The sequence below is a fragment of the Leptonychotes weddellii genome, chromosome 11 (genome assembly GCF_054177405.1).
Source record: "Leptonychotes weddellii isolate Sample4059 chromosome 11, ASM5417740v2, whole genome shotgun sequence".
In the NCBI taxonomy this organism is placed as follows: domain Eukaryota; kingdom Metazoa; phylum Chordata; class Mammalia; order Carnivora; family Phocidae; genus Leptonychotes; species Leptonychotes weddellii.
This window is the reverse complement of record NC_138379.1, coordinates 76847450-76865284: the sequence shown is the minus strand read 5'-3', so window position 1 is coordinate 76865284 and position 17835 is coordinate 76847450. Positions and strand designations below refer to the sequence as shown.

At 49.4% G+C, this 17835-nt stretch overlaps 1 protein-coding gene across 14 annotated transcripts in view; it reads left to right on the top strand.

Annotated features, from left to right (window-relative positions):
- The window catches only part of PKNOX2 (PBX/knotted 1 homeobox 2), a 293351-nt gene that overhangs the window by 90315 nt on the left and 185201 nt on the right, over positions 1-17835 (top strand). For 3 of the 14 annotated variants that reach the window (XM_081799174.1, XM_081799165.1, XM_081799170.1), the window contains exon 2: positions 9657-9728. The exons of 10 other annotated variants lie outside the window; for them this stretch is intronic. The gene's annotated coding sequence lies outside the window, so the exon portion shown is untranslated. Of the gene's footprint in view, positions 1-9398; positions 9729-17835 lie in introns of those variants that run through there. One more of the 14 variants, XM_081799166.1, reaches the window with a different exon arrangement.

Genomic DNA, 17835 nt, shown 5'->3' with positions numbered 1-17835 from the left:
TAATGAAGATCGCAATGCAGGGGAGGTCACAAGAAGGGACAGGATTAATTAATTACTAAATGAGTGGCACAGATTCTATGCACTGAGGGGATTCTGGGAAGAAAGAGATGGCTGTGCACTGAGCTGCTCCAGAACGACTGGGGCCAGGGCCTTGGTTGGGGTGGGATGATGGAGTGCTCTGGGGAAGGTAGAGTTCACTTCAGCTCAGCAAATATTTATGGGGCAACTGCTGTGTTCCAGGCACTGTGCTGGGCTCTGCAGATGCAGAGCCAAATAAGACCGAGTTCCCACCCTTGAGGAGTCTACAGTCTAGAGGGGGAACTGAGAAGGAAACTCAGGAGCAGGGGGCTGTGGGGGCTCCGTATAGGGACACAGATCAGGTTGATGGCTATCCGGGTGGTTGGAAGAAACTGACTTTTGTGAATTCTAAGCTGGCTTGAGTAGAAAATAGTCCAAAATGTGGCCAAATGTTGGGGAGGAGAGTGTTAAGCAAGGGATCAGCTTGCACAAAGGCATGCATGCATGAACCAGCATGGGGTGTATTCGCAAAGTAAGCAGTTCAGGATTCTGGAGCAGAAGGCATGGTCCATGGAGTAGCAGGAGGTGAGTGGAGGAGCAAGAATGGCCAGGTCATGGAGAGCCTTCTGTGTCATCTGAGGAGCTTAAGAGTTTTCATAGAGCCAACAGGGAGCCTTCGAAGAGGCCGTAGGAAATAGCAGCCAAGAAGCGGGCAGGCTCTGGAGCCAGATGCCCTGCTCTGCCACTTGCCGCTGCCTGTGTGAATTTGGGTGAATGACTTAATCTCTCAGTGCCTCAATTTCTTAACCTGTAAAAAGGGTGTACAAGTACAAAATAGTACTTCCCTCGTTGTGAGAAATGAGTGAGTTGATCAGCATAAAGTGCCAAGAGCAGTCTTGGAACAAAGAGAATGCTCAATAAATCGTAGCTATTGTTAGTATTAAGGGATTTTAGGCTGGCGAGTGTCTTGGAGAGATTTGTGTTTTAGAAAGATCATGTTGGCAGGACTGAGAAGGCTGGGTTAATGTGGATAAGACCGGTGGGAGACCTATTGCAGTGCTCTAGGCAAGCAGTGAGGAATGCTGGATGGAAGTGGTGGTGCTGTGGATGGAGGGGCGGGGCCAGAGTTGAGAACTCTGAAAGGGACTTCCAAAGGGTACTTTCCATGGAGACTTCTAGGTTTTTACCTTATGTACTAGGTGGATGGGGGTTCCAGCAACTATGCCAGGAAAACCAAGAGAAGAATAGGTCTTCTGGGGGGTGGGTTTATTATTTTCCTCCTCCCTCCCTCCCTTCCTTCCTTCTTTGTTTCCTCCCTTCCTCCCTTCTTTCCTCCCTTCCTTCCTCCCTTCTTTCCTCCCTTCCTTCCCCCTTCCCTTCCTCCCTTCCTCCCTTCCTCCCTTCCAACCCACTGAGTTCGAATATGTATGGGACCCTTTGCTGGAGATGTCTGTCAAGACACTGAATATATACACTAGAGGACATGGCTGGAGATGGAGATTAGCCCATGGACGGTGGTCAAAGCCATGAAAGTGAATGAAATCACCCAGGGAGAGGATGCAGAGGAAGAAGAGTGGGCAAAGACGGGATCCAGAGGAACACAACATTTAAGAGGTGATGATAGAAAAACCACAGACGAGCTACAGAGAGGAAGGGGAGTTAGATGAATCTGGAAAGGGTGGCATCACCAAACCAGAGGAGTAGAAGGCTTTGTGATGGAGAGTGAGACCACAGATTCAGGCGCAACAACAATGGCAAATCCAGCAAGAGAAGGACTGGAAAGTATTCACCGACTCTGTTGGTGTGAGAGCCGTTGGCACCCGAGGGTGCAGGCGAGGAGATGGGTGAGGAGTGCATGGGAGGTGAGGAAGTGGTACGAGCACGTGTGTATGGGGCGTGGCTGACCATCAACCTGGCTTTGCCACAGGACTGTTGGATGGGGCGGGAGATGATCTGGGGGCCAGCAATCATCAAGCAAATCCTACATGAGGCCCTTGGATTGGAAACCACTGGAGAGACTTAATTGAGTCATTCATTTTTTTTTTTTTAAGATTTTATTTATTTATTTGAGAGAGAAAGAATGAGAGAGAGAGAACACATGAGAGGGGATAGGGTCAGAGGACGAAGCAGACTCCCTGCCGAGCAGGGAGCCCGATGCGGGACTCGATCCCGGGACTCCAGGATCATGACCTGAGCCGAAGGCAGTCGCTTAACCAACTGAGCCAGCCAGGCGCCCTCATTCATTTTTTTTTAATTCAACAAATATTTATTGCATAACTACTATAGATTTATAAGTATGCTAAATGGCATTCAGGAATGAACGGGTCTAATAGAAGATGGTAAGTATCAAATGATATACTGTGAATTGAATTAAGAAATATATTTCTTCTTGGGGTTGCCAGGAAATACTTCATGGACAGATGGCTTTTGAGCTGGGCTTGAAGGAGGAGTAGGGTTCTAATGAGCAGTTGTGGAAGAGAGGCATTTCAATAGATAGATGGGGTGTGCAAAGGCCCTGAGGTAGGTAAGTATGGAGCGTAGTAAGGGAACAAGAAATACTCTAATTTATTAAACTGTAGGGTCAGCACCAAAGTAGATTATAAGTTAAGGCTGGAAAGAGGTTAGAGCCCTGGTGTGAAGGCTTTCTGTGTCCGGCTTAGGGATTTGCACTTTATTCTATAGGCTGCAAGGGGCCATTTTTTTAAGATTTTATTTACTTAATTTATTTGAGAGAGTGTGTGTGCGCGTATAAGTGGGGAGGGGAGAAGGGCAGAGGGGGGAGGAAGAGGGACAAGCAGACTTGGTGCTGAGCACAGAGCCTGACATGGGGCCCGATCTCATGACCCCGACACCATGACCTGAGCCGAAATCAAGAGTCAGACGCTTAACTGACTGAGCCACCCAGGCATCCCTGCAGGTTTTGATATAAGGAATAAAAAGAGAAGACTTTGCCTTATAGGAGGGTGTCTTGCTGACACTAAAGTGTAGCATAGATCAGGGCAGAGAGGAGTAAGTTGGGAGACTACTATAACTGGGAATGACAAGTAGTGAAGGAATTAAGACACGTGTTGGTAACGGGTAAGGAGGAAGTGAACGTGGGAGATTAGGTGGGAGTTGGACCAGTAGGACTGAAACTGCCCATGTGGGGATGTGCTGGGCCTGGCTTAGCCAAGGGGCTGAAGTCAAAGTTGGAGGAGGCAGGGTTGGGGTGGTGGTGAGGGAGAAATCACCAAGAATTCCAAGATTTCTATAGCTCAGCGACTGTACAGATTTGGAAGAGAAGGGGTATCATTAACGGAAACAGTAAAGAGAAGATGAGTTGGTTTGAGGGAGGGAGAAGGGACAAGGGTCACACTGAGTTGAGGAGGGCTGTGCCTGAGAAAAGGCCATTGCAGGCGGGGCCAGGGGCCCTCGGCTGCCTCAAGCGCAGTGTCACTGGGGTTGTGGGTCAGCAACCAAGTCGCAGGGGGTCGGGAGAGAAGAGGAAGTGACAGTTGTGAGCACGCACTGCTCTTTCAAAGGTTTGGCAGTGAAAGGAAAGAGCGAGATGAGAGGGATAGCACTCCTGAGGGTTAAGACAATAATTTAAAGGTGAAATAATTCTTCCTTTCATATTACAATTTAAGAAATACTTCAAGTCCATTATCTTGCTCCTCTTCACCATATTTAAGGGAGTCAGGCAGGGGCTATTACACCCACTTTACAGATGAAGACACTGAGTCTCTGGAGGACACAGGGCCAGTAAAGTGTCATGGGTGGAGTTTTGCCTTCTGGGGAGTGTTTTCCACTGCACTGTTGCGCCTAAGGGTCGGTCTGGGGAGAGTTTGTGTGCTTACAGGTCAAGGAGGGCAGCCTGAGCAGAGGGAGAGACTGAAGATACACGAATACACACTCCCAATTGATGGGCACCGTGGGGTGGGGGGTGGGAGCCCAGGTGGGAACAGCCTAGGGAAGGGGGAGGGGGCTCCACTTTTAGGGCAGGAGAAAAGGAGGGGGAGGTTACAGATACAGCATGTTGAGGAAGAGAGGAAGGACATTAGGCACAGAGCCAGGACACTGAAAACACTCAGATGAAAAGTTTGAAGACATTTATGAAGCAGCATGCCCACAGCACAGTAGTAAATGGGGCGGGGATGGAGGATGGAAGAGGAGAACAAGGGGCCTATGGTCCATAGCTCTGGGCTGCAAGATGCAAGGCAGAGCCACCTGGGTTATGAATGAACCAATGAACAAAGGGCCCCTCTACGAAGGCCCTGCAAGTAGAAATCTTGAAGGTGGGAGGGAGTGTGTCCTATGCAACCCCCATACCTTACACTTTACCCCCACCCTCATCTCCACTTGGTCTCCTCTGATGTTCTAGGCTGTGATTGCTCATATTCTAGCCCTGGCCCCAGGAGAAGAATCGATCAGCCCATCCCCAAAGTTGAGGTGGTTCAGGATGGAGGTTGGCCCTCACTGGACATGAAGCAAGGTGGTGGAGGTGGGGGCTGGGAAGATGGACCCTGGATGGATCTTCCCTCTGGAGGTAGGAGAATGAAGACAAGTGGGAGACACTCTGCCATAGCCTGGCTGGAGAATAGAGAGATGGCTTCTTGTACAGAAAGAGAACCCATGGAGGTGGCCTTTCTATCCGAATCTGTGCCTTTGATCTGGGAATCTGGGAGGGTCCCTCCCATGGGCCCAATGTTTCTTCTTGGCCACTTTTTGGCAGTCCTGCATTCTGCTCTTCCTGTCTAGCCTCCCTGACTGGAATCCCAGGAATCTGCCCTCCTTGCTTTCAGGAGGTCATCTCGTCCTGGTGGTTGCAGTCCTTTAGGGAAGGAGCCCACGCTGTTCTTGTTCTGAGGCCAAAGTGTGTTCAGGGCCAAAGGAGGGCCATGACACCTCACGGGTCCCTGCCTCTCCCTTCGTGCCAATGTGGGCTCCAGCCTGTGTGCAGTGAATCAGGTGCAGGCGCTGTGTTGGGGGCGTATAGCCATGTGGCGCAGACACAGCGGGGCCTCGCATTACTGCTAGTGGAACATGTGAACGAGGTGCTTTGAGGAAATCCCATGCTCGCTGGCCACAGTGTTCAGGGTCTCTAGCTGTGGCTGCTTCCCACTGAAGGTGACCAACTGTTCCGGGTCACCTGAAACTGAGGGGTCTCCTGGGATATGGGATCTTCCGTGTGGAAGTCTGGAAAAGTGTCAGGGCACCTGGGACGAGATGTCACCCTAACTTCTCTCCTCTCTCCTACTTCTGGAAAAGTGCAGAGTTCATGGATTTTCCTCCAGGACGATGCCCCTAACACACGTGTAAAAGGATAAACTCTGCAATGTCATGCCACCATGCTTCACGGAGGTGGCTTTGGGATCTGCAGGCCCAGGTTGAAATCTCCTTTCTATTGCTTTCCTAAGTGTGCAAGTTTAGGTGAATTACTTTATGTTTCTGAGACTCTGTTTTCTTATCTCTAAAATGGAGGTAATATTATCAATCTCACAGGATTAAATGTGAGGATTAAATGAGGCAATGTTCATCAACATCAACATCAGTTGCCTCGCACGGTACAAGGCACTTGTAAGAGAAATCAATAAACGTTAGTTCTCTCTGATTCCTCCCTCACTATCTTTCTGGCATTGGAGTGATACCCATTCTACAGGAGGGGAAGGTAAGGCTGATGAGCAGGAATAGTTGACTCTGGCTCAAAATGACAGATTCAGAAATCAGCAACAGATCCCTAGTTCCTGACTGCCATCTTCCTACTTTGGAGTAGACAAGGGTTTCTCTACCTGGAATGTTTCTTGGATGAGGGGGAAGGAACTGTTTTATTCACTTACTTACTTACCTGTCCCTCCCTCCATCCATCCATCCATCCATCCATCCATCCATCCATCCATCTATGCATTCAACAAATATTCATTGAGTACCTACTTTGTGTCAGGTACTGTTCTAGGTGCTGGAGATTCGACTGCCAACAAAACAGCAAAACATTTGCTGTCCTCGCACAGCTTACATCCTGGTAGAGGACACACATAATAAACATCTATCTAATATAATGCAAAGTAGTAATAATTGCTCTGAAGGGAAAATAAAGCAGGTGAAGGTGGTAGAGTAGCCAGGATATGGGCATCATTCTGCAGGGTGGCTAGGCGAGGGGAGGGCCCTCTGAGGAGGCGACATCTGAGCTGAGGCCTGAAAAAAATGTAGCCTGGGTCTCGTGGGCCTGATTTCCCCTCCTCCTGGAGCTCCCAGCTCAGGCCCAGCTGCCACAGGGTGGAGTCAGCTGCGGAGGAGAGACAGTCCGTCTCTGGGCTGGGGCTGCAGTGGTAGATGGGGGTGCAGCTGTTTCTTCAGCTGTCTGTCCACAGTGCTGACCCCTTCGTTGGTCTGAGCTTTTGGGATGGGGGAGGGACTCACACTGGAAAATCAGTTACTGAGGGTCAGATTGTGGTTGAAAATGATATGAAAGGGCTGCCTTGCTCCACTTGGGGACACTACACTGGGGGACAAGTCCCAGTGTATTTGGTTTCCTGCATGGCTCTATTTCTTTGGCATTGCCTTTTCCTTTAAGAAAAAAATAAATAACACCTCTGTTTGGACTGCATGCTAAATGATTTATGAACATTATTCTTCTCCGTTAGTTCTACCTGTAGGAGCTCCAGCCCTCGCAATCCTTTTCATGTTGATTAAGTACATTTGAAAGCAAAAGGAGACTGTCTGCAATTGCTTCACAGTATAGACTAGTGGCTTCCCTGGACTCAGGAGGAATTCCTCATCTTCCCTTTGCAAGAGTTCCTTTGCAGCTGGTTAAGCAGGAGATCAGTCCAGAAACACGTCGTCTGTCTTGTGTGTGCCCGAGGAGGCAGAGGGGTAGTGTTCTTTCTGGAGCTGGTAATTATGAATTTGAGATTCTGGAATCCTCTGGATGGAATCCAGGAGTCAGCCTTCTAGGGCAGGTGTGATTGCACCTGACTTGGCCCTGGCAGGTTGATGCTGGTCAAGAGGAGAGGAGCGTGCTTGTAAAGGGCCTGTCAGAGCTTAGCATCATCAGGGCACCCCACTGAATAGGGTGGCGAGAGAGGGGAGAGAGAAGGAAGGTCACAGCCCAACTCTCTATATTCCTGGGCTAATGGAAGGTGCGCATGGAGAGGAAGAATGATCCACAGAGCCAGCTCTCAAGCGGAAGGGCCCCTTGGTTGGTTCTATAGTTAGGACGGGACCAATGCCCTTCCCTGGTTCCTCCCCCATCCTTTGTTCATTACTGTGTATGGACAACTTGGGCACACACTTTGTGGGCAGGTGGGTCATTAAGGGTCTGGCGTCAGCACTCACTTTGACTTGGAACGTAGACGTCTACAGATGCTGTTTCTACTACATATTCCGTCTGGTCTCAGCCTGGCCTGGCCCAGGGCTGCCTTCTGCAGGTCTTCGTTTCAAAACATGGAATAGGACAGCCTTCCCTGAACTCCTGAGCTGCCCCAGAAATCCTGTAAGATTGTCCTCTTTTCTCTGCCACCCTGCCTTCTAGTTTCTGGGCTTTCAAATCCAGGCTCTGATGGTTTATTCAGAATCCCCCATCTTCAAAAAGTTATCGGGCTTCGTGGCTTCCCTTTGTATATAAACCCTGAGTTTCGTCACACCTGTCACCCCTTTCTGCCCTCTTCAAGGTGACATTTCTTTGGACATGCCTGGGCTAGACGTGACAAGGCTTGGCCTCATCTTACCTTTCTTGCTCACGGGCTGGGTGACTTTGGAAAAGTCACTTCATATCCCTGACTTGAGATTCCTTCATTTATTAAATGGGAATAAGACCACGTGAGAAACAAATGAGATGGTAGTTTTGAAAAATGCTTAGTCAGTTGTCTTTATTGTCTCCTCATGACAAAAGTTCACACAGACCCTTAAAAACATGAACATTAAAAATCCTACCATCTAGCTGCATACAGACTAGGGCAAGGGTGAGATGGTGTATATAGAGGAAAACCCAAACCATTTGTGTGGAAACCCAAAGAGAAATGCCGATGGTGCCAACTCAACCTCAGGCCCCACAAAGGGGGAGCCAAGCTCCTCCTGGGTACCAGACACCAGCTTTTTGGGTCTGTTGTCTGTTCCTCATACCGTCCTTGACATGGTGTCATCCCCATTTGAACAGAGGATGGAAACGAGACCCAAAGAGATTATGTTGCCCAAGATTACAAAGTTAGCAAGTTGTAGGGCTGAGAATCAAACCCGAGTTCTGTCCTGACCCTAATGTCCCGCGAGCTTCGCCTCGCCGCCACTTCCAAATCCCTGCCTGCCTCTCGAACCTGTAATTCTACCACTAGCAATTTATCCCTCAGAGCTAAGCATCCACTCTTTGGATTCTCTTTTGCTCTCCCTCCTGCTCGCTCTCTCTCTCTAATGCACACACCGGGGAGAGTAGCCCATGAAGCACAGATTAATGTCGTGAGCTCCTTTCTTCCTGGCTAAGAGAGACAGCCAGAGTAAAATCTCTAAATTGTGGACCTGGGAGGGCAGCTGATCCTGAAAAGGGCAAAAAGGAAAGGCTTGTCCATCTAAGACAAATGTTATCCCCTACCGAGCTGTTCCTGGGCTGGCCCTACGTCTGTGTGAGCTGAGCCAAGCCCTGGGACGGCCTGGGAGATCCGCATCCTGCTGTCTGAGCCCCAGTTAACAGCCTCACCATCGTGGAACGCAACCTCCGCCTGAGGGACTCAGGGATGTGGTTAGGCGTCCTCATCCCCTTGCCAATACTCAGAGACACGTGCATGCAGGGCCCCATGTCCCTCACCCTTTGATGTGGAGGGCTCATCCCGGTGAAGCCTCTGTCCACTCCAAGAGCCCCTCTCTCTCCAGAGTGGCTCAAAGGGCCTTTTGAGCGAGGGAACGGGCAGCCTGCCGGCCTGGGAGGGAAGATAAAGGCGTGAGATCCCCGGAGGGCTCAAAGGGTCAGGGGCTGTGTATCTGGTGACTTCTGAATGCAAGTTCCAACAAAGAGAAATCTGTGGTGGGAGAGCCTCAGCGAAGGAAATAAAATCTCCATGAAAACAAACTTTTGTTGGAAGCTTTCTCCTCTTGTTTTGGCAGCGTTGCTAAGTCCTGGAAGGGGAAGGCCGTGTCTTCCGGAGCAGTTGGGAGGCTCTCAGATTGTCCAAATATCAGCTTGCTACTAGGGAACTGTTTTTCTCCCACCAGGAGGACAGGGCTTGGGAGTGAGCGCAGGAGTAATTCGTTTTCTTTTTTTCTTTTTTTTAAAAGATTTTATTTATTTGAGAGAGTGAGGGAGAGCACGAGAGGGGAATGAGAGGCAGAGGGAGAAGCAGACTCCCCGCCGAGCAGGGAGTCCCACATGGGGCTCGATCCCAAGACTCCGGGATCACGACCCGAGGCAGAGGCAGACGCCAAACCGACTGAGCCACCCAGGTGCCCCAGGAGTAATTCGTTTTCTAATCAAGGCTAGAATGAGTAAAAGAAAAGCTAGGGGGCAGCGCAGAGAGCTGTGGACTATGGGTTAGGCCCTCGGTGGACACAGCACTGTGTGTGATACGGTTTGGTGACTCGGGCAGACCCTGGGCCTGCCTTGTCTCAGCTGTAAAATGGACACAACTTGCCCAAGGTCTTTCAGCTAGAAAAGCAGGATGTAAACTTCTGTTTTCCAGTGCCTTATAATTCACGAAAACCAGAGGATGGAGGTGAAAGGATCTTTGAAGGCATCAGAGGACCACAGGAAGGTCAGATAATTATTATAATATACAGTGTGTGTGTGTGTTTCTTCCTCTTTATCCCCAGGCCTAGGCAGTCACATACCATGCTCAGTTGTTTGGTTTCTGCATCTTGTTTTGCAAAGAACCAAGGGAATGGTTAAAGAAGGGGCTTTCCAGTCAGTCTGTGCTGCTAACTTGAATCAGTTAGCTATGTTCGGGGATGCTGGGGGCTCACAAGTTTTAGGGAATGCAGAGAATGAGGGCTTCCCCAGCTGCTGAGATGTTTTTATGTTAAGTAAGTATAAGGATACGGTTTTCTCTCTTTCTCTTTTTCTTTTTCCTGGAGTCCAGGGAAAAGGTAAGGATTTGTATTGGTCCAGGCCCCATAAGATTCTTTTTTTGACTCCATAAGAGTCTTCTTTTGTCCTGCTTCGGGAGAAAATCCTTTACGGTGGCTGTCATCCGGCAGAGCTCAGAGGACTTTGGAGTGGCAAGTAGCCAGCGGGATTAGGAAGGGACTGGGAGCTGAGCCGTGGTTTCGATTCTGCCTGTTCCTGACAGGCTGCTGTGACCCCACGGTGGGCCCTGTTCCTCTTAACCATAGACAGCACCAGAGGGAACGAGACGGAGGAGGGAGAGAAACTCAGAGCAGTGCTGGCGGAGGGTGAATCCGAATGGGTGCCCAGAGCAGTCCTGGCGGGGGGTGAATCCAGATGGGTGCTGAGGGGGCCTGAGACGGTTGGCTGGGAGCCAAGGCGGCTTCCTCTCCTGCAGGCCCCCTCCCCACTCCTTCCCCAGCCAGAGGCTCAGGCTGATGCCATTGACTGCTGGTCTGGGATGGTGTGTGTGTCTCCCCTGTGCTCTGAGGGTCTCCGAAAACTGAGAAGCACGTAAGCTGAAGTGCCTGCCCAGAGTTCTCTCTTTGACTAGAGGGGCCGGGATGTGTCTGGGTTTGGGAAGGTCTGTCCAGGGAAGCCTGACTGAGTTGGCGAAGGCACCTCCTCCCTCCCTTCTCCCCTCTGCTGTCCCTTGCGCAGCCTTGCCAGGTCAGTCATGGGCTAATAACAGCACCAGGAACGCTGATGTCACATGGCTGGTTGGAACTGCCTGCGACAGTTAATAGGTGAAGTCTCCCACTGCTGACTGCATGCAGAGTCCACATGGGGCATGTTTAGGCGAGCGTGTATGGAAGTAGGTGGGAGGCCTGCGTGTGCCAGCTGTCCTCCGCGCCTCCTCAGCACACACTCATGGGTACCCACGTATGTGCACGCATGCACGCACGCAAAGCCATACACATGTCACACACACGCACCCAGTCATAGACACCTGCACACACACAGCCATACGCACACGGAACACAGTCACACACATGCACAGCATCTATGCAAGCTCACGCTGTCAAACCACACACACACACACACACACTCACTCATACACACATACACAGAGGCATGCTGGGGATATGAGAGAAATCTTTTCTAGGAGCTTCTTTCTTCCCTCTCCCATTTCCCCCCTTCCCCTCACCCCTGGACCTCCCTCTTTCCTCTCCCTTCCCTGGTCACCTCCTCCAGTTTTATCAGCAGGCACACAAGCCCTGGATGTGTCGGGCCAGCTTCATTCCATGCGGTCTGGGTGTAACATGAGGCGGTACAAAGAACTCAGGGGTGAGAGCCAGAGAGAGCTGAGCTGAGACCCTGACTTACCCCCTTAACTGGGTTCATGACATGGCCCCACTGGGCGAGTTGTTTAACCTCTGTAAGCCTCACTTTGCTCCTCTCCAGAAGAGGACTGAAAACACGCTCGTGCAGGGCCGCTGGGGCGCACGCACACGGTGACAGGGGACGCAGGTGCCTGGTGACAGGTATGCCTGGGTAGCATAGGCTGGCACGCAGGAAGTGCCCAGGGGATGCCAACTCCCTCCTTTCCCTGTTGTTCCCATCAGGAGATTTCTGCTGCTTGGCCACCATATTGGTGCCTGAGCCAGAAAGGCGGCCTGCCCTGTGGAAGTGTTTGGGGTGTGCTCTGCGTGGACTTTGCCTCATTTATCTGGGGCTGATTCAGCTCTGAGGGAGGAAATAACATGACTGTCATTTACTGACAATTACCCTCTTCCCAACAGCCTGCTCATTCCTTTTACCCAAGTAAGAAGGCTGAGGCACAGAGGGCTTAAGTCATTTCTCTGAGTTCCCACAGCTGGTTAAGAGGCTGGGAACCCAGCTCCCAACCCTGGCTTTCTGTTGCAGTAGGCAACTTGCAACAGCACTGGGGACACTGGTATGCTCAGGCGAATGGCACTGTTGGATCTGACGATTTAATAGGTCATCTGCTTCCCTTCTTAGAGCAGGCTCATTTGGATGGGACATTTCTTCTAACTTCTCTATAAAGATGGATGTGGGTAGAAAGGCATTGGTTCTGAGGACATCTGAGAGGAGATCTGTGGGAACACATGAGATGAGTGGGGGGAGCTCCATTCAGGTTTGCAAATGCTGGTTGCACACCCACCTCACACTGGGTCCCAAGCTAGGTATTGGGGCTGCAGAAATGAGCAAGATATTGCTCCTGCCTTCAAGAAACTCTAAAGAAGTGAGCAGGGTGGGGGCTCAGGCATGTAAAAAAGATGTATAGACAATGAGGTGAATGCAACCATAGAGGAAAGTACCAGATGCATGGCAGTGATGGGGTGGGGATGGGGACTTGGTCTGGAATTTGCTTGGAGGAGGTGATGGTGGGACAGACCATCCCGAGAACTAGACAGGAGAAGGAGGAAAAGGGCCCTCAGGGAGCCGGGGACAGGGTGCACCACAACATGGAAGTGTGAGACAGCAAGAGCAAGGAGGGAGGGGTGGGCAGGGACAGACTGAGTGCTAAGGCTCTTGGATTATATTTTGCAGGTGATGGGGAGCTATGAAATGTATTGAAATGGGGGAGTGGTGTTGTCAGATTTATATCCTAGAACTTGGCCTCAGCACCAGTGGGAATGGGTTGGAAGGGACCAGACTTTCACAAGCGCATTCAAGATATGTTTCAGTTAGAATGCCTTTGGCTGCCAGTAGCAGCTAATCCAACCCAAAGTGGCTTAAACAGTAAGAAATTCTTTTTCTTACATATTATGAAGCCCAGAACCAGGAGTGCTCTAGAGTTGGAAAAATTCAGTGGCTCAGTGATATCAACAAGCACTCAGATTCTTTCTCTGCCATCCTCCAGTTATCAGCTCTGTTTTCAGACTAACTTTCCTCTGGGTCATACATCACACCAACGTGTAGGCAATTAAAAATAGTAAACTAAGTCATTTGTAAAACTGTGGGAACTGATGGAGGCTGTGGCCAATGGGATTGTGAATGCTCCAGGCCTGTTGGAATTTAAATTAGAAAATTTTAAAAAGCACAGGCAAAATATTTTAAACAAAGTCAAGAGGCAAATGACAAACTGGGGGAAAAAAATTGCAATGCACATCACAGGACTATTCTCCCTAATATACAAAGAGTTCCTAAAAATCAACAACAAAATACAACCCAATAGAAAAAATGGGCAAAGAATTTGAACAGACTATTCACAGAAAAGAAAATACAAATGGCTCTTAACATATGAAAGGATGTTCAATCTTACATGTGGAAATTAAAACTATCCTGAGGTAACATTTTTCATTCATCTTTTAAATGGGCAACCATCCAAAAAGTTTGTTATTACACTGTATTGACAAAGTTCTAGGGAAACAGCTGTCTTATAGTGTAAATCAAAACAACCCGTTTAGAGGGCAATTTGGCAATATCTATCAAAATTATCAATCATATGCCTTTTGCCCCGGCAATTTCATATTGGGGAATTGATCCTAAAGATACACTTGTACATATGTGAAATAATATCCACAAAAGTTTATTCTTGCAACATTATTTGTAATAGCAAAAGATTGGGAAGAACCCAAATGTCCATCAGTTGCGGTTAGTTAAATTAGTTAAATTATGGAATATTCTGACAATGGAATACTACACATTTAAAAAGAGGAAGGAGAGGGGTGCCTGGCTGGCTCAGTTGGTAGAGCATGTGACTTTTGATCTTGGGGTCGGGAGTTCAAGCCCCACGTTGGAAGTAGAGCTTACTTAAAAAAAAATGAAATAGTTAGAATTCCTCATATCAGTGAGATCATATGATACACGTCTTCCTCTGAAAAAAAAATGAAATAAAATAAATAAAAATAAAAAGAGGAATGAAGGCTCTGTCTTTGTACTGATATGGAAAGATCTCCAAAATTATATTAAGCGTAAAAAGAAAAAAATCCACCAAGGTGCAGAAAAATGTGCATGAAAGGGGGATAACAAGAATCTGCATTTATGTTTGCTTGGATAAGTGGGGGACAGGAATGGGAGGGAGACATTTCATATAATTTTTTTAATTTTTGAACCATGTTACATATTACCTTTTTAGAAAAGATTATGTTTATTTATTTTAAAGAGAGAGAACACTTCACACGGGAGTGGGGGGAGGGGCAGAGGGAGAGGGAGAGAATCTCAAGCAGACTCGGCCCTGAGCGTGGAGCCAGATGCGGGGCTCGATCTCACAACCCCGAGATCATGACCTGAGCTGAAATTAAGAGACAGGCACATAACTGACTGAGCCACCCATGCGCCCCACATATTACCTTTTTAAAAACAAAACAAAGGAAAACCAGGAGCACTGTGCAAATCCCACAAAACATCCGGGAAGAGCTGCTGATTTGCAGCCCTAGGCTCTGAATTATGCAGTGATAGTGGAGATGGATAGATTTGAGAAATGTTTTGTTTTGTTTTGTTTTGTTTTGAGAGAGAGAGCACACACATACATGTGAGCAGAGGGAGAGGCAAATGGAGAGGGAGGGAGAGAATCCCAAGCAGGCTCCACACTCAGCTCAGAGCCTGACGCAGGGCTTGATCCCATGTCCCAAAGATCATGACCTGAGCCAAAATCAAGAGTTAGACACTTACCTGACTGAGCCACCGAGGCGCCCTGAGAGATGTTTTTTTTAAAAGAGTGAAATCCCCCTGATTGTGCATAGGAGTGGGAGAGAAGGCAGAGGCCGAATGCAAGGGGATCCCCCAGTTATGGGTAACTGGCAGAAGATGGCATCATTATGAGATGGGGAGACTACAGAGAAGCATGTTGGGGGAAGCAAGGATTCCTGGAGAATCATTTCACTTCTCAACTCAGTCACTCAATTCCTGGGACCCTACCTTGCCCTATTTCTCCATCCATCCACAGGCGATATTTCTGGCCACAGACTTCTAGTTTGCTGGTGTTCCCTCCTACCAGACACAGGGTATGAATCCAAGATAGGGTTGGGTCTGTAGGCAGCTCTGGGCAGCATCCTGAGCATGAAGTCTTCCAGGGAGAAGAGGCCCATGTCTGGAGCACTAGGGAGGAGGCCCAATAAGTGGGCACGACAACAGAGATCCCACATTCCTCACTGAGTCAGTGTGTCCTAGAGAAAGGGCAGGTCTCTGTGTTCCATTTCCCATCTCCATTCGAATTCTCTTTGACTCACCATCTGCTGCTGGGGAGGACTCTGGGGCTGTGAGCCTGGTGCTGGGGCATCCCAGAAGACAATGGCCTGTTCTCCCAGGATCAATGTCCACCCAGGGGTGCCGTGGCCCTGACAGCAGTGGGACACATGGAACCCAGAGGAAGGGGAACCCAGAGGCAGGGAGCGCGAGGCAAAATGAACGTGCCTTAACGGGACATTCATGTGAGAAGTGCAGTGGGATGGGATGTGTTCGGGGTCCATCTATCCATTTGCTGACAATAGCAGTCCCCTCAGCTGTGGGTCCTGCTGCAAAGCCCCTCTGCAGAGTTGGGGGGCCCGAATGAAAAAGGGACCGAACAAACAGTTAATGGCAGCCGTGCTGTTGGGTGGTGGTGGCATTATGAACTGGTATGTGAAATATGGCCACACTCTTGGTTTTAGTTGGAGCTGGAAAGGATAAGAAGACAATTAATAAATCATTTAGTGCCCTGAGCTTAAGTAACTTATTATTATGGGCTGCATATATTTATTATGCTTCACTGAGCAACATTGGCAAATTTCCTTCAAATGTCACATAATTTGTATGCAATTTGTTTCAGAAGGGTTTTTTTTTTCTTTTTTTTAATGCATATATAAATTATTAACCTGAGTTCTTCAGGACAGATTGCCAGAATCCTAACCCCTCCCCCACCATCCCTTATGAGTCTCATAAAGACTTTCTGTCCCCAAAATGATGACAGGGCCAGCCGAGGGGCCAGGAGAGGATGCAGAGTCCCTTGCTGTCTCCTTGGGCTGCGCTGGGGCAGAGACCTAAATCCTGCCTTCCAAAGCTTTGGTGAAAAGAAAAGAAATCAGGCTGGCAGGGTGGCTCCATCCTTAACTAAAACCAGGGTCCTGTCGCCTCCAGGGCTGGAAGCATTTCAGACGCTGATGACTCCAAAGTGTTCGTTTTGTCACTGGGCAAGCCAGGCCCACAGAGGGGCGACAACTGTCTCTCTGTCTCTGAGATGGGCTAGAGAATCTGGTCCACATTTTTTCAGGCCTGATTCTGGGCTGTCCTTGTGCTTTTCTTGGTGGAGCCATTTAAAGTTTTGGTACGATGAGATCTTTAATTGACTCCTGAATTATTACAGCCCCTCCCCACAAAGATTCTCCTGTGCGGAGCTAGGGGTTGGGTCACAGGACAATGTGACTGGCTTGCCCCTCCCCTTTCCAGGTGCCTTTTCGAACATCGGCACAATGTGCATCTATTGAGCACCTAACGTGTAATAGGTGCTCGTGATGTGCGCGTGTGTGCGTGTGTTGTATCATACGATGTCCCTGACTCCACAGGAGTCAGTGCCCATGGGGCAACTGAATGAGCTAACCAGGAATGAGCACAGGCAGCTCCTGCACAAGCTCAACACAACTTACAGGAAGCTTGGAAGCATCTCGAAGGACACTCATTTGGGATTTTCCAGATAGCTAAAAGGCTTACTTCTTAAAATCCTCCAGGGGTGTTTAAAACATCAGCAGTGGACGTCCTCCCCTATTTTCCTAAGTAAATGATCCTGAATTTGACCAAACCTGGTGTGCTGATTCATGAGGCTGCCCCTTTGTGTTCTCCTTGCTCGACCTCCTCCATCACCTGCGTGCACCTCCTCTTTTATTGCTTCTATCAGCCGAGGCCTGAGTATACCAGAAAACGGGTCCCGTTAGAAGCAGGTGTAAAATCAGTCTGAAACAGCTCTAAGTGACAGTCTGGGAGGTTCCCTTCCGAGTAAGGTTCATAAACTTTAGTGGGAAGATTTTGTGACGTGGACTTTGACTGCTCAGAGATTTTTAAAAATGGTTTTCTTTCCAGTATTTTTTATACTATGTTGGATTTATGATGTTACTGACTAGCTTACTCACGTGCCAGTGAGGAAGGCATTTTTGTCCCAGAAACGATGGCCTGTCGGCTGGGAGGCTGTGAATAGAGCGGTAGGCTTGGTAAAAAGCATTTTATCTCCTAGTTTGCTTTCAAGAGGGTCACAGGCAAAGTTCCCTGATTCAGTTATTTTAAGCCACCAGAAGGCAACTTAACTATGAGAGGGGGGCCTCTTGTTTACTGGGGGATTTTGCACATCAGTCTTGGGAAAGCATCTGCCGTGGCCTTGCTCACCAGCTCTGCCTTCCCCTTTACCCCTGGAGGGTGCTAGCTCTTCACTCTGCCAGAGACAGAGCTGCTTTTGTGTCTTCTCCTGAGGGGCGGCCCAGCCTACCTTTCTGCAGCCCGACAGAGGGCCCTCTGAGCAAGTCCCGCCTCAACGGGGCCTTCGTGGTCCCCTCCGTGCACGGGGGGGGGGGGGGGGGACAGTTGCCTCTGCCCGCCTCTGTCTGCCTCCGCCACCCGTCAGCTCTTTCGCTGGCAGGTGCCAGGTGGAGACAGCTGCTCAGGAGAGAGATTGTTCTGGGTAGTTACTGCTAGCAAGGGATCCCATTTTATCTACCTGCCATCGGAGTAATCTGTCCTCTGCTGGAGACACCTTGGAGGAGCAATGAGCAGGTGAGGCACGGCAGATGGCAGGGCAGCCGCGTGACTCCGAGCTGGAGAGCGAAGCGGCCAGCCCAGCTCCAGAGGCCTGGGGCCTGTGCGCTGAACTCAGGAAACCTCCCCCA